This window comes from Micrasema longulum, unplaced genomic scaffold (genome assembly GCF_059751315.1).
Source record: "Micrasema longulum isolate JH-2025_06_02 unplaced genomic scaffold, ASM5975131v1 h1tg002411l, whole genome shotgun sequence".
In the NCBI taxonomy this organism is placed as follows: domain Eukaryota; kingdom Metazoa; phylum Arthropoda; class Insecta; order Trichoptera; family Brachycentridae; genus Micrasema; species Micrasema longulum.
Genome location: NW_028279558.1, coordinates 140,377 through 154,269, shown reverse-complemented (window position 1 = coordinate 154,269; position 13,893 = coordinate 140,377). Strand labels below are relative to the sequence as shown.

General features: G+C 34.4%; 1 long non-coding RNA gene across 3 annotated transcripts in view; it reads right to left on the bottom strand.

The window, feature by feature from the left end:
- Nucleotides 1-237: 237 nt before the first annotated feature.
- The window catches only part of LOC148272266 (uncharacterized), a 40,101-nt gene continuing 26,445 nt past the window's right edge, over nt 238-13,893 (bottom strand). For all 3 annotated transcript variants that reach the window (XR_015824891.1, XR_015824892.1, XR_015824893.1), the window contains 2 exons: nt 13,205-13,362; nt 238-350 (listed from right to left, as the gene is read on the bottom strand). This is a non-coding gene — a long non-coding RNA (uncharacterized LOC148272266). The remainder of the gene's footprint in view (nt 351-13,204; nt 13,363-13,893) is intronic.

The following is a 13,893-nucleotide window of genomic DNA, read 5'->3' as shown; positions in this document are numbered from 1 at the left end:
TATTGTCCGCTATCCGAAATTCCTAATATTCTTCTGTTCCACTAAGTACCACATCTCTAGTGTTTTTTTCTCCATATTTTATGGTAAAGCACCATGTCTCACAGCCGTACATCAATATGCTCCATACATTCACCATCGCAAACATCTCTCACCTTATAATGGGGCACCGGCTGAGTTTTGTTGGGAGCTATTTTGGCACATAGCCTCGACTTAGGATAAATATAAAAATATGACTCACCCATGAGAACGAGCCATCCCCAGCCCCCATCAGGAGGGACCAGAACGGACTCCACAATAGGGGCTCTCCTACCGTGAAGCCGGCGGCCCGGGCTCCACGGGACCGAGGCGGACTGAAAATATAAGCAGAAATTACACTCGGAACAAATTAATGATATACTTAAATGTTAATAAGTTGTTAGCCCTCTCTTTTGCAATAAATTTAGGTCTTAAGAGTAAAAGCGGTCTGAATTTTCTTCATACAAACGTATTCCCGCATTTTCTCCCTGGATTATGGCACTAGAGCGATCGCATTTTTTTGTTGATATTTTTATTAAAAACATAATAAAATGGTTAATTACAGAGACACAGTTACGTAAAAGTAAAAGCAAACCCAATATCTTGTAGAGCAGAAGATGTTGGGTTTTTCAATGACATATGTGCCTGGAAGAATGACTAGACAGGTGCCACCGTTTTGTAGCAACAATTCACGGACAGTGTATACTTTATATGCCGTATTAAACAGACTTCATGCACTCGGCAATAGTTATTCCCACGTATCTGATATATTTAGTGTAGGGCATTGTTCCTATAGAACAAACCCTTTGAACTTTTTCAAAGATGGTGAATGGTAATTATATTTATTTATTCGTGCATTTCATAATATATACAGTTTTTTTGTTCACTTTGCCCAGCTGTATGAAACAGTACTTATGATTTTCTTGTTGTATTACTGTAGAATGTTTTATTATTTAAACTTTCTACTGAAAATGCTGTATAATTTTTAGGTTATTTTAAAAAATTTAAATCTTGTATAATTTTTAAGTTTTATTTTTTTTATAAATCTTGGGTATAAGGAAATTTATGTTTAAAAAAAAAAATATCAAGACAAATATGTAAGTATTATAAATTTTTGTAAAAGGAAGATTTGCCGTTTATGTTAATAAAATAAAATAAATAAATAATAAAATATATAACAAGGTTTTGAGTATGTCCAAATGTTTTCAGACTGGCTGGATTTCCTCCCTAGGGAGTTATTTAGGTCTAAATTCAGTGCAACAGAGAGGAAAAAAAGTTGAGAAGGGAATATGGAAGTCTAGGAATTTATTTATTTATTAAGGAAATCAGAGTCTTTATATGAATACGAGGTACAAAAGAACAATAAAAAAAAGTAAGACTAATTACAGATATCACACGAATTTTTTTATGAATTCAGGAGGAGAGGGGAAAAAGTAATAAAATTCTAAAAAAGAAAGAACATAAATATTAAATAAAAAGTACATAAAATAAGACATTGTATAGCTCCAACTCTACTTTCCTCCCTCTCTCTCTGCTTCAATAAACGTTTATATTTATTAGTAAAAATTCACAACCAACAATAATTAATTAGATGCATGTAGTAGATGTATATATGAATATGTATAGATTAAGAGTTGAAATCAAAAGTTAAAATTAAAATCAAAAGTAAAAGTTAAAGTTCAAATTAAAAGTTTTAATTAAAATTAATGTTAAAAGTTTATATTAAAAGATAAAATTAAGAATAAAAATTAAAAAGTTAAAATTGAAAGATAAAATTAAAAGTCAAATTAAAAGTCGAGCATGAGATACATTTAAAATGTTTACAGGGATTATGATTTGTCATTGGCTGGTTTAAGTGGCAACTTTACACACTGTGTATTTTTCTTATTTCGTGCTCATTTTAGATTTGAAAAAAATACTGATATAACTTATGATAACACCCAACACATTTAGATTGCCTCGAATGGCGAAAAATAAATGTTACGACTCAAAGAGAAACCGAGGCCCAAATGGCCGATGAAATGAGGCCCAGAAGGCTGATTGCATTAGACCCGAAGGGCCGAATTATCTAGCATGTAACAGTCTATATTAATTCGTTCAAAAATGAATTTTCGCTTAGAGGTATCGAGATATAGAAATTTAACACACTGAACTTATAAAGGAGTTTGGTGTTTGTAATAGCGCTAATAATCAATAATTTCATTTGCAAAATTCGCCATTTCAAAAACGGCAGTTCCGCAAGTTGGCAATAAATTTAGTCACACGAATTCACGAGAAATGAATTTATTTTAATGTCGGAAATGCCATGGATAAAAATAAAAAGACGCGTGTACGATATTTATAATATTGTCGTCTAATCTTTACCCCCATTTTACCTTCCGCATTCCAGACATTGAAAGGTTGACAGATGAAAATAAAAACATACAAAATTTCGAGGTAATGAAAATTATTTTAAGTATTTTTTAACACAATATTCAAAATTTAGTTCGGTTTATCAAGAATAGCAACAATTTTTTTTTTTAAATTTTTATATATTGTATTATCAGCGCTACGATTTTTTGCAGTTTTGTATTTCTGAAATAACTCCGCGTGTGACGTCAGAGGTTCTCTTCCGCTTATTCTCGATCAGTTCTGCCCATTGGTCCAATCACATCAATCAAACCGGAAATCTTCTATAACTCTCTCGCCATTGGTTGATTCATATGAACCAGTGACATCGTTTGAAGCAGTTCGTTTTAATCAAAATATATTATTTTTTTTACATTTTCAGAAAATTTTGCAGTACAATTTAATGCTCCAATTTTCACCGCGCGCAAGAAAACATTTTTCGTGTAGGGCTGAAACTTCGCGTTGACTAATCTACATATTCTGGACATTGGCGCCTAAAAGCAAAAGTTGCTCTTAGAAGAATTTATTATTGCCAGATTTTGACTTCTAGTGACACGTGACTAATTAAAAATCCAAAAGAATTGCCCATTTGCTCACCATGCTTGAGGTAAAAAAGGTCTACGATGTCTGCTCAGAAAAACACGGATGATATGCCTCAAGAGAGGAAACTACACTCACGGAGAAATAGGTCAATGTTCAAAATCTCAAGTATACAGTTGACTCCATGGTCGCGATTATGAACGGCTATCTTTATCGGTAAACATTTTTGAAAATCGCTTTCATGTATAAAGTACACTTCTGTTGGTGAGAAGAGCCGAGTTTGAGATTTGCAAAAATAATTATATATTTGAAAATGAATTATTTTATGTTTAAGAATTCAACCATAAACAAGTACCTGGTACCTACTTAAATTCAATATTTGAATATTAATAATTTTTAGTTTTGGAATTCAATCACACACAAGTACCTAGGTAGCTACTTATCAATGAAGTCTTTTTCCAAGCTGATGGCAGGCAAGCCAACGTCGGGCAGGACAACGTCTGTCGGGTCCGCTAGTTTTGTATGTAAATACGCGAGGTAAAAGTGTTTTCTACGGCCGCGAGAGCAGTTCAGAATAGCACCGCTGGAACGCATAGTTTCCTTAGATACTCCATCCTCTCTGTCTACCCTTACGGAAAACGGCGCGATGGTTTGCTGTTGTCGCTACTGTTGCGTGAAGTTCAGTAGCTCGATCACAAATAACTATCTACGTGCTAATAAGCGACGTGATAACAATTGCTCACCGTGGTTGTTTATTGTATTCGCGATCACAATGCAACATCTGCGAACACCTATTATTAAATGTCTATATGTTTACGTTTCGCGACGTGTAATCCCGCCTCCTCTTTCATAGTAGTAGCCGCTCGATTGTGGAATAATCTACCCACTAATGTTAGAGACGCCCCTTCTTTATTTACATTTAAGTCAAGATTGAAATGTCACTTTCTAAATATTTATTTTTAATTATTATTTTTTTGTTTTCTTACAATAAACATAATAATAAAACAGAGTACTAAAAAAAAGCATAATTACATATCAACGAAATACATATTAATAGAGAAATAGTAAACAAAAAAATCCCACAAAGGCACGGCCTGTTCGTGGGTATACAAGAAAATGTTAATGAATTTTAGCTCCTATAATAAATAATGGACAGTTAGAATATTTTTGTGTAACATAAGAAAGAAAAAATAAAATATTCTGTAAAAGATAATATGGTATTTTTTATTATAGTAATTAAAAAAGGAAATAAAAAATATTTTAAAAAAACACAAAAATATTTTTTATTATTGAAAGGCAACAAAATAAATCATAGAAAAAAGAGTTCATATCTTTAGTTTGAATCCAGGATAGTGCATTTAATTGTTCCTTTATCCTTCTTCTTTCCTTCCCATCCCCTCTCCTCTCTTCATAGTAAAGTGTTTTTTTTTATTTTTTTATTTATTTACAATTTTAAAAAACCCGTTAGGGTTACATTAGAAATTTAATATTGTCTAGTCATTTTATGTCTCGTCTAGTCTAGTTAGTTCAGTCATCATGTGCTTTTTCAGATTGATTTTAAATTTGTCTCCATTAAAAGTTTTTAAGTAGTAAGGTAGGTCGTTGTAGTGTTTAAGTCCATTATGTAGTATTTTTGACTGTCCTGTGTTTGTCTTTGCTTTTTCAATATGATAGTGTTTTTGTTGTCTGGTGTTATATTTATGTATGTCAGCATTTTTGACTAATATTATGTCGTCGTCTTGTATGTTTCCCAGTGTTATTTTGTGCACAATTTTTAAGGTCTCAATTTTAGTCAAGTAGTTTATGTCAAACTGGTGTGTTTTTTTGTACAGTTCAGTCGTAGAGGTCAGGTAGGGTAGGTTGTATGTTAGTTTAAGAATTTTATTTTGTTGTCTTTGTATTCTTGTTATGTCTGTCTTGTTACCAGTTCCCCAGAAGGCGATCATGTAACTCAATTTACTTTTGACATAGGCTTCGTACATCATAATTTTTTCCTTTCTTGATATAAAATCTTTAATTTTGTAGAAGAGGCTATTTAATTTTATTTATTTATATATATTCATTTTTGTTAATCTTTGCTTTTAATTTTTGTATAAAATTGTAAGATTCAATATTTTAATTTTATTTTTTATTTTTATTTATTTGGATAACCAACAGCTATAATTATCTCATATTTATATAACAAAACAAATAACAAATAAGCCAATTAAAGGCTTTCACAAGTAGCATCACAGTAAGTTAAAAAAGATTCTCGAACATAAAATGAATAGTAATTAAATGTAAATTTAAAAGAAAAGAAAAAAATACTACGAGTTATTTTGAAAGCAAACGCCGCACGTTATTAAGATTATTTTCAAATAAATCTATGTTAAATGATTTATTTATTACATTAAAATTATTAAAAGTTCGCCATAAATATGAACTTTGCCTATAATTAGATGAAACAAGAGGTATGTGAAGAAGAGAGTTATTTCTTAAAACTTTGGAAGGAACATTGATAGAAAGTTTGCAAAGTAGTTCAGGACAGTCAATTGAACCAGAGGCAATTTTAAGTAAGTAAATTATATCCGCTATTTCACGACGTTTTTGCAGAGGCGTTTTGTAGGTGATGTTTTTTACATATATGAATATACTTAAATGAATATACTAATATGTCCATGTATTTATAATTTTCTCAAACTGAACGGTTTGGGTAGGTAGGAAGAAATTGCCTTAAGGCAATATGCCCGCCCTGATATGTATATTTATTGTATATGTAATAAATAAATAGTTATAAGACGCAATGTGTACTAGCTACACATCACCGCGCACCGGAGAGGGAGGGTTAAGCACGTCGATAGTTATTTGTGATATTCTCAGTTTAAAGAGATTCTTCATCTTCGTTGAAACATCCTCGAGAGTCGAGTGCCTCGGGCGAGGCCGGGTAAGAGTCGGAATCAAATGAATTTATGAATTAAAATGATTTGGCAAGTTTTGCGCCGCCACGAAACGCAATGGGCGGCTAAAAATACCCGCGCAATCTTCATTCAAACTTCTGCGAAGCGGGGTATTCTGTTGGTGAGCAGAAACTGTAACGAAGGTTAGAAAAAATATAAAAAAATGAATACGTTTATAACCAAATTCGCTGAAACGGAGAGGAAAATACATTTCGGTCATTGGCCGGCTCGAGTGGCCGCTTTGCGCACTGTGTAACATCTACCATTCTAAATTTATTGCAACAGAGACGAAAAACATTTTGAGAAGGGAATATGCTAGTCTAGGCATTTACAGGGCTTATGACCTGTCATTGGCTGGTTTTTAAAATTTATTTATTCATATTTTTCTCTTACAAACTATAATTAATAATAAAAATAGTGTGACCTCACCCGTGCCGAGGACACTTAACAATATACTTTTTTGAAATGTTTTTACATTTGAGAATAAACAAAGCAGACTAACTTAATAAACAGAGATAATTAACAAAATATTCGGACAGTTTTAAAAACTATGTATATATTTTTTTTTTACATTTTACATTTTTTTTTGCACCACAACAGGCCAGGAGGCCTAATTACAGTGGTGAATTACATCACAGAGCACCCAGGCTTGAGAAAAATCACATTTTAATTTTTGTGTTCTCACTGGGAATCGAGCCCGGAACCTTCCGTGTGTGAGTCAAGCGTCTTGACCACTACACCACGGAGGCCGCCATATATGTACATCTATATTATTTATATTACAAAACACACAATGAAAATAACAAAAACCTAACATAAGCTATACACTTGTGGAGCGGTTGATTCAATATTGGTTTGGGCGAATTTAAGTGTGTAACATTCACCATTCTGCCTAGGTTTGAACATCCACATTACCTCAACACTTCCATCTGTTTTGACTTTTGTGAAGTAAAAGAGCTGAAACCTTTATCACGTGGGTGAGATTCATGCGGCTGGACCAATTCACCTACTAGGCAACGCCTGAAAACAATTTTACAATTTTTTATACTTCTTATTTTACCAGGTAGTTAATTCAACAATGTCCAGCCAGTCTGCAAGCATTTGGACATACTCAAAACATTGTTGAATCTTCTGCCTGCGTTTTTACATCCACATTTCCTCAACTCTGTTGACTTTCGTGCAACTTGAGGGCATTTTCTGCATTTGTGGAGGGGTGGGTTTAAAGGTGGGACTTGTAGAGGTTGGCATTATGTTTTTTAAAAATAAAAATAGCAATAACAGTAACTGTTTTACAAATTAAGCTGTTTCGAGAAGACGTTTAAAAATAACAGTTTAGTGCAGTTGGCTAAATAAAAAATCAACTATGTTTGTATGTATGTTTGGATAATTTATATGGCGCCATTTTTGTGAAAATCACCTCAAGGGCGCTGTACAATAAATAAATATCCCAGCACGTCTTGCAGCTACAGAGCGCATGGACGGTTGGGATTCTAGTTCCTCGTCTCCAATTATGATATCGCGGTCCGGTTTTATGGAAAAACATTAATATTTTTTAGCTTAAAACTTTTATTAAATGCAAATAGAGATTTTTCAATTCACAAAACGCCATTTCATTTATGCCTATAATTATGTTTTCTTTCTGATAATATGCGTATTAAATGTACTTAATTATTAATTTAACATTTATAATAAATTACTTACGCGAAATTATCAATATTGTATATACAAGAAATTGTTAATGTAAAATGCATATGTAAATTGGGCGGGCTTTTTTACTTACATTGTTCATGCGAGCTTTTACTAAAATTGAGCCACTTAGTAAACCTGGCTTTCCTTTCATACAAACGGCAGGGTCGGCAATTTAAAGAAATAGTGCGTTGATTAAGTGCCTCATTACTGTGTGTGAATTCCGATAATATTGTATTGAGTTTGGGTGGATGTGTCAAAAACGTACAAATTAACACTCCAGAAATAATGAAACAGGATTTCAGTTTAATTTGCTTCTCCGTTGCGGAAATACCTTTAGTTTTACCAGATCTATATTAAGATGAAAAACGCGAAAGAGTTTGTGTACCTTGGAAGCAGAATCACCTGGGACGGGAGAACAAAAAGAGAAGTCGACTGCCGCATACGCCGAGCGAGGCTCGCGTTTAACAAAAAATCGAAGATTTTTTAGTCGAATAATATCAATCTAAAACTCCGCAAGCTACTTGCCGAGACATATGTATGGAGCATATTGATGCACGGTTGTGAGACATGGTGCCTTTGCCTTACCGAAAGAGATAAAAAAGACTAGAGGCCTTCGAGATGTGGTGCTACAGAAAAATATTAGGAATTTGCTGGAGAGACCACATCACTAATGACGAGGTTCTCAACAGAATCGAAGGAGGGAGGCGCCTAATCACAACCATCTCAGAGAGGCGAGCCCGATGGGTCGGCCACATTACGCGCCATGAGGGTCTCCTGCACGACATCATAGAGGGAGTGGCTGAGGGGACAAATTATAGAGGGCGCCCCGACGGGAATATTTGGAGCAAGTGTGCGAAGATTTTAACTGCGCCTCATATGTCGAGCTGAAGAGGGCTGCAGAAGATAGAGGACGAGATGCGGGACTTTGCTGCAAACCAATCCCTAGGATTGAGACTATTATGAGATATTAAGATGTTATAAAATAAATAGATTTGATTTTAGTGTTACGCTTCGATTAGAAGAATAATACAGTGCTCTATGTACCACCGGGAGCAGATAACATAGTAAACAATAAACATAATAAAATATAAATGTCATTTTTCAATAAATATTATTTTTAAGTCTGGCAGAATAGGCCCTGAGACGACCAAAATAAAACCCAACAACTTGCCAACAGATGTTTTATGTTGGCAGTTACCTCAGGTATTGTACTACTGGTTTCGGGAAACACCCCCGTGGATCGCACCGGCCGTGTCAGTTGTCCGTTAGAATCTACCATCGCGCCATTATCCGTAGGGGTAGGCAGAGAGAATGGCCCGCCACACGCGTCTACCCAGTAGATCACGAAATTTGAATTTCACCGGTGTAAATATGGAAAATATTCCAAAACTGCTATTTTTATTTATTTATCGCGCTATTTGTTGCATTTAGCCGGCGGTTGGCGAGCCAAACGTCAAAAAAAGCAATCGCATCGTAATTGTAATTAAATTTTCACTTTTTTGTATAAGATACTCCTTACTATTTTGCAAGTGCAATATGTTGTATTATTTTTATAGTAAACGCCGATTTTTCGCCGGTGAACTGTATTTATTAACAAGGAAAACAAAAAACAAACCGACACGGGCGTCGACTTAGAGATTACACACGCGTTGACTTAATTTATTTATTTTATTTTATTAACATAAACGGCAAATCTGCCTTTTACAAACATTTATAATACTAACATATTTGGCTTAATATATTTTTATTTTTTTAAACATTAATTTCCTTATACCCAAGATTTATTAAAAAAAAATTAAACCTAAAAAATATACAAGATTTATATAAAAAAAATTAACCCAAAAATTATACAGCATTTTCAGTAGAAAATTTAAATAATAAAACATTCTACAGTAATACAACAATAAAATCTTAAGTACTGTTTCATACAGCTGGGCAAAGTGAACAAAAAACTGTATATATTATGAAATGCATGAATAAATAAATAAATGTAATTACCATTCACCATCTTTGAAAAAGTTCAAAAGGTTTGTTCCATAGGAACAATACCCTACACTAAATATATCAGATGCGGGGGAATAACTATTGCCGAGTTCGTGAAGTCTGTTTAATACGGCATTACAAGTATACACCGTCCGTGAATTGTTGCTACGAAACGGTGGCACCTGTCTAGTCATTCTTCCAGGCACCCTAAAGTTAATGAGAGATAACAGTTCGGGGCAATCCCATATTGAATTTATTTTGAATAAATTTAAAAGGTCTATAATTTTTCTTCTATCGTTAAGTTTTAACAAATTTAATGTTTTTAGTAAAAAATCGTAATTTCAAAAATCATGACTGATTCTAAGTTTAAAATTTATTTACAGTAAGATTTTTTTTGGACTCTTTGCTGAGAATTTTGGTGACAGTTGTAGTAAGGAGTAAGGAGTCCATATTGTAGAGTTATACTCTGACTGGGTTCTCTACATCAACTAACTAAAGTATACATCAACTTCAAAGTGCCTATGACTGCGATAACTTGAGCATGTTCATTATTGTTCATTGTGATCGCTCAAATGCTTAGCATGTTTTTAAGCACATCGATAGTTATTTGTGATTGAGCTACTAGCATACATTTCTTCAAAGTGAATACATCTTGTCATACAAGTCTTCTGCTTTTGACACGATCAGAATTAAGATTATGGTTTATCTGATCACGCCACATCTTCCTCGGCCGTCCTCGTTCGTTCTCACCTTATAGACCTATTTTACCATTCTTTCGTCGTCCATTCGTTCTACATGACTGAACCATCTCAGAGACCCCCCTTTCTTGATCTTATCGATTTACACTCTCGCCTGATTTCATCGTTCGTAGCCCTGTCGTACTTCCCACACATTCATTCAAGAGATCGCATTTCAACCGCGTTCACTCGGCTTTCACCCTTCCTCCGCCAGTTCCATGTTTCACTTCCATACATAAGTGTTGGAACTAAAACTCCGTTGCGCACTGCCAGCTTAGCTTCGATCGACATATTTTTATTACCAATAGGAAAATATCACATACTACGAATTTCAACAAAAATATATGAAACCCAAGTTGACTCTTCTTTAAACCAGCGGGCTCACGCCGTCCTGGGCCTTGATTAAGATGAGAAAATAAAGATGTCATACCTTCACCTTGACGGTATAGTTGAAGATAAATTCTCTCTAGAGATTACAAAAATACACTACCGACCCCACACCATCAAGTTTTGGGTAGGTACATCGATATGTAACAAGGGAAAGCGTACGTCATGGTACACATATCTACACACTAAAATGACATAGCTTCAGTATGACGTCATAGTAGTAGATAAATTCTCTCGACCGACTATAAAGGAACACTATCGATACCCCCACCATCAAGTTTTGATGTAAGTACATCGGTTTGTACCGACGGGTCTAGTACATAAATATGAGAGAGAAAAAAGTCAATTTTGAAGTCGAATTAAATTCTGACATAACCGTCAGTGTTGAAAACGAGCGGCTAGATGCAAAAAATAATGCCGCTAGATTCTGCCCTATTAACATGAAATAGTATCTAGGCGTTAGAAAGTTGCCACTGTGAAAAAATAATTTAGTTATTATATTTTTTCGAACATCGCAAAAATGTTCTAAATGAAAATCGTCATGTACGGTTTCACGTGTCCGTATTTATTTGACGTTTAATCATCAGTTTGGCCATAAATTAATCACTCTCTAGGGGATAGAGAAGATTCAGAATACCACCCCTGGAGGCAACTGGTGATGTCCACATGCTCCACTCAGGAGCCGACGTGGAAAAGAAGAAGAATACTTATCATAGTGCTACATAATTTTTTTGATTTTTTAAAAAGTAACTCAAGATAGCGATTTTAGCATTTCACGTTTCGTCGTGTATTTAATTTCGCAGCATTCCGCGCGTGAACTACGATCGATTGTCCCATGGTCCCGCGGGTCGGGACTCAGGACAATAGTGTCCTGTCTATCGTACTGTCACGGAGACCCCGCTTTATAATTATTACAACGTCACGGGAATCAATGGAAGATAATTGTTTTAGCGCGCACATCAATTAGGACCAATTTGGAATACAAAAGAACAATGGACGCTCGAATGTTTATGCTCGTCGTTGATTGGTTACAGGAAGCCGTGACTACGTAACTTTATGGGTCTTACTTATTACATTGTCTCATCTTTTGCTGCTAAATCATTCTCTAACTCTCGCCCTTGGCTCTTCGCGGACGACAACAAAATTCTCAAAATAATTCAAACTTTTTTTAAATTTTTATTACGGATATCAACAGTAATACATGTAACAAAAATATAACAAATAAATATGCAGAGAATAAAACCAATGACAGATATCCACAGAAATACATTAAATACACGTACAATACATACTAATGTGTAAATGGGAGCTAAATTTCTAACTGTCTATGCGCTCTGTAGCTGCAAGACGTCCTGTAATCTAGCTCCTATCTGTTATATTTTTTTATTGATCTTAATTGAAAACGAGGAACTAGAATCCCAACCGTCCATGCGCTCTGTAGCTGCAAGACGTACTGGGATATTTATTAATTGTACAGCGCCCTTGAGGTGATTTTCACAAAAATGGCGCTTTATAAATTATCCAACAATATATATGTGTATACTAGTGTGTTTGTGTGAGTGTAAGTGAGTGAGAGGGTGGGTGTTATATTGGAATGAGAGTGGAAGTGTCAAGTGTGGAGAAGTGTCAAGTGTAGAAAATATAAATATATATATAAAATATTAAGAATTAGAGATAAAATAAAATAAGATAAAATAAGACTTTATTATTGAAACTAAGTATAATATAAAAAAGTATGTTCGAGTATGTCCAAATGCTTGCAGACTGGCTGGATTTTCTCCCTAGGGAGTTGTTTATAATTAAATTTATTTCAACAGAGAGGGAAAACGTTTTTGAGAAGGGAATATGGAAGTCTAGGCATTTACAGGTGGACACAACAGATGGAACAGTTGAGGAAATGTGGATGTTCAAACATGGGCAGAATGGTGAATGTTACACAGTGTGTAAAGTGGCCACTTAAACCAGCCAATGACAGGTCATAAGCCCTGTAAGTATGTATAATTTATTTTAAATATTTTTATTTATTTTATAAACATATTTTTTTAATAAAATAAATACAAAAAATAAAACTTAAAAAAATTTTGAATATTTTTAAAAATAAAATGAATAAAGTAAATAAATAAAAAATAAATAAAAAAATAAATATTTAAAAAAATAATAAATACAGATTACCTAGATGACAGTTTTAGTGACATCGACATGTGACACTGTAATTAACATATTTTTATCAGATCTGTTAGACATTTTAAATTTATCTCCTGCTTAACTTTTAATTATGACTTTTAATTTTATCTTTCAATTTTAACTTTTTAAGTTAAAATCTTAATTTTAAATTTAAATTTAAACTTTTGATTTTTAATTTCAACTTATTCGTATGCTAATATGTCTTCTTGCCCAAACTGATCACCGTGGTTTCGGATGTGACAGGGTTTAAAGAACACCCTGTATATATATATATATATATTGTTATAATTTATGTTGTGAAAAATTATTGTTATTGTTTTTAAAGCAATTTGTAAAAAAAACTACCTTTCTTTTGCGTTTCTCCAATTGGTGGCAGCAGCGGGAGTTGCGCTGCCCCCTCCTCCGCGTCCTCCTCGCCCCCGCCTCCCCTGGCCCCGCCATGGTGGTGCACCTGGCCCTCTGTTATAGTCGGGGGTCGCTCCACGTCTCCCATCCTTAGCCGTCTGCAACGAGGGAAACACAACAGTCAAGTGAAGTCTAGCTGTATGTAGGCTGCAACCCAAAACGAAACTTTCTGTATATTGTACTACTACTACTACTACTACTACCATCACGCCATTTCCCCGTAGGGGTAGGCAGAGAGAATGGACCGCCACACACGTCTATCCTGGCATACAATCCTAGCCTCTTCCACATTCATACATCTTGTCATACATGCCCTTCGGTTCTGTCTGCTTTTGACATGACCAGACATAAGATTTTGGTTTATCTGATCATGCCACGTCTTCCTTGGTCGTCCTCGTCTAACGTTGCCGTTCATTTTTGCCATATATACTTGTTTTACCATTCTCTCGTCGTCCATTCGTTCTACGTGACCAAACCATCTCAGAGACCCTTTCTTAATCTTATCAATTATACTTGTCTCAGATTTACACTCTCGCCTGATTTCATCATTCGTAACCCTGTCATACATTGATTTCCCACACATTCGTCTAAGAGATCGTTGTAGTCATGATTTTAAACGTAAATAAAAC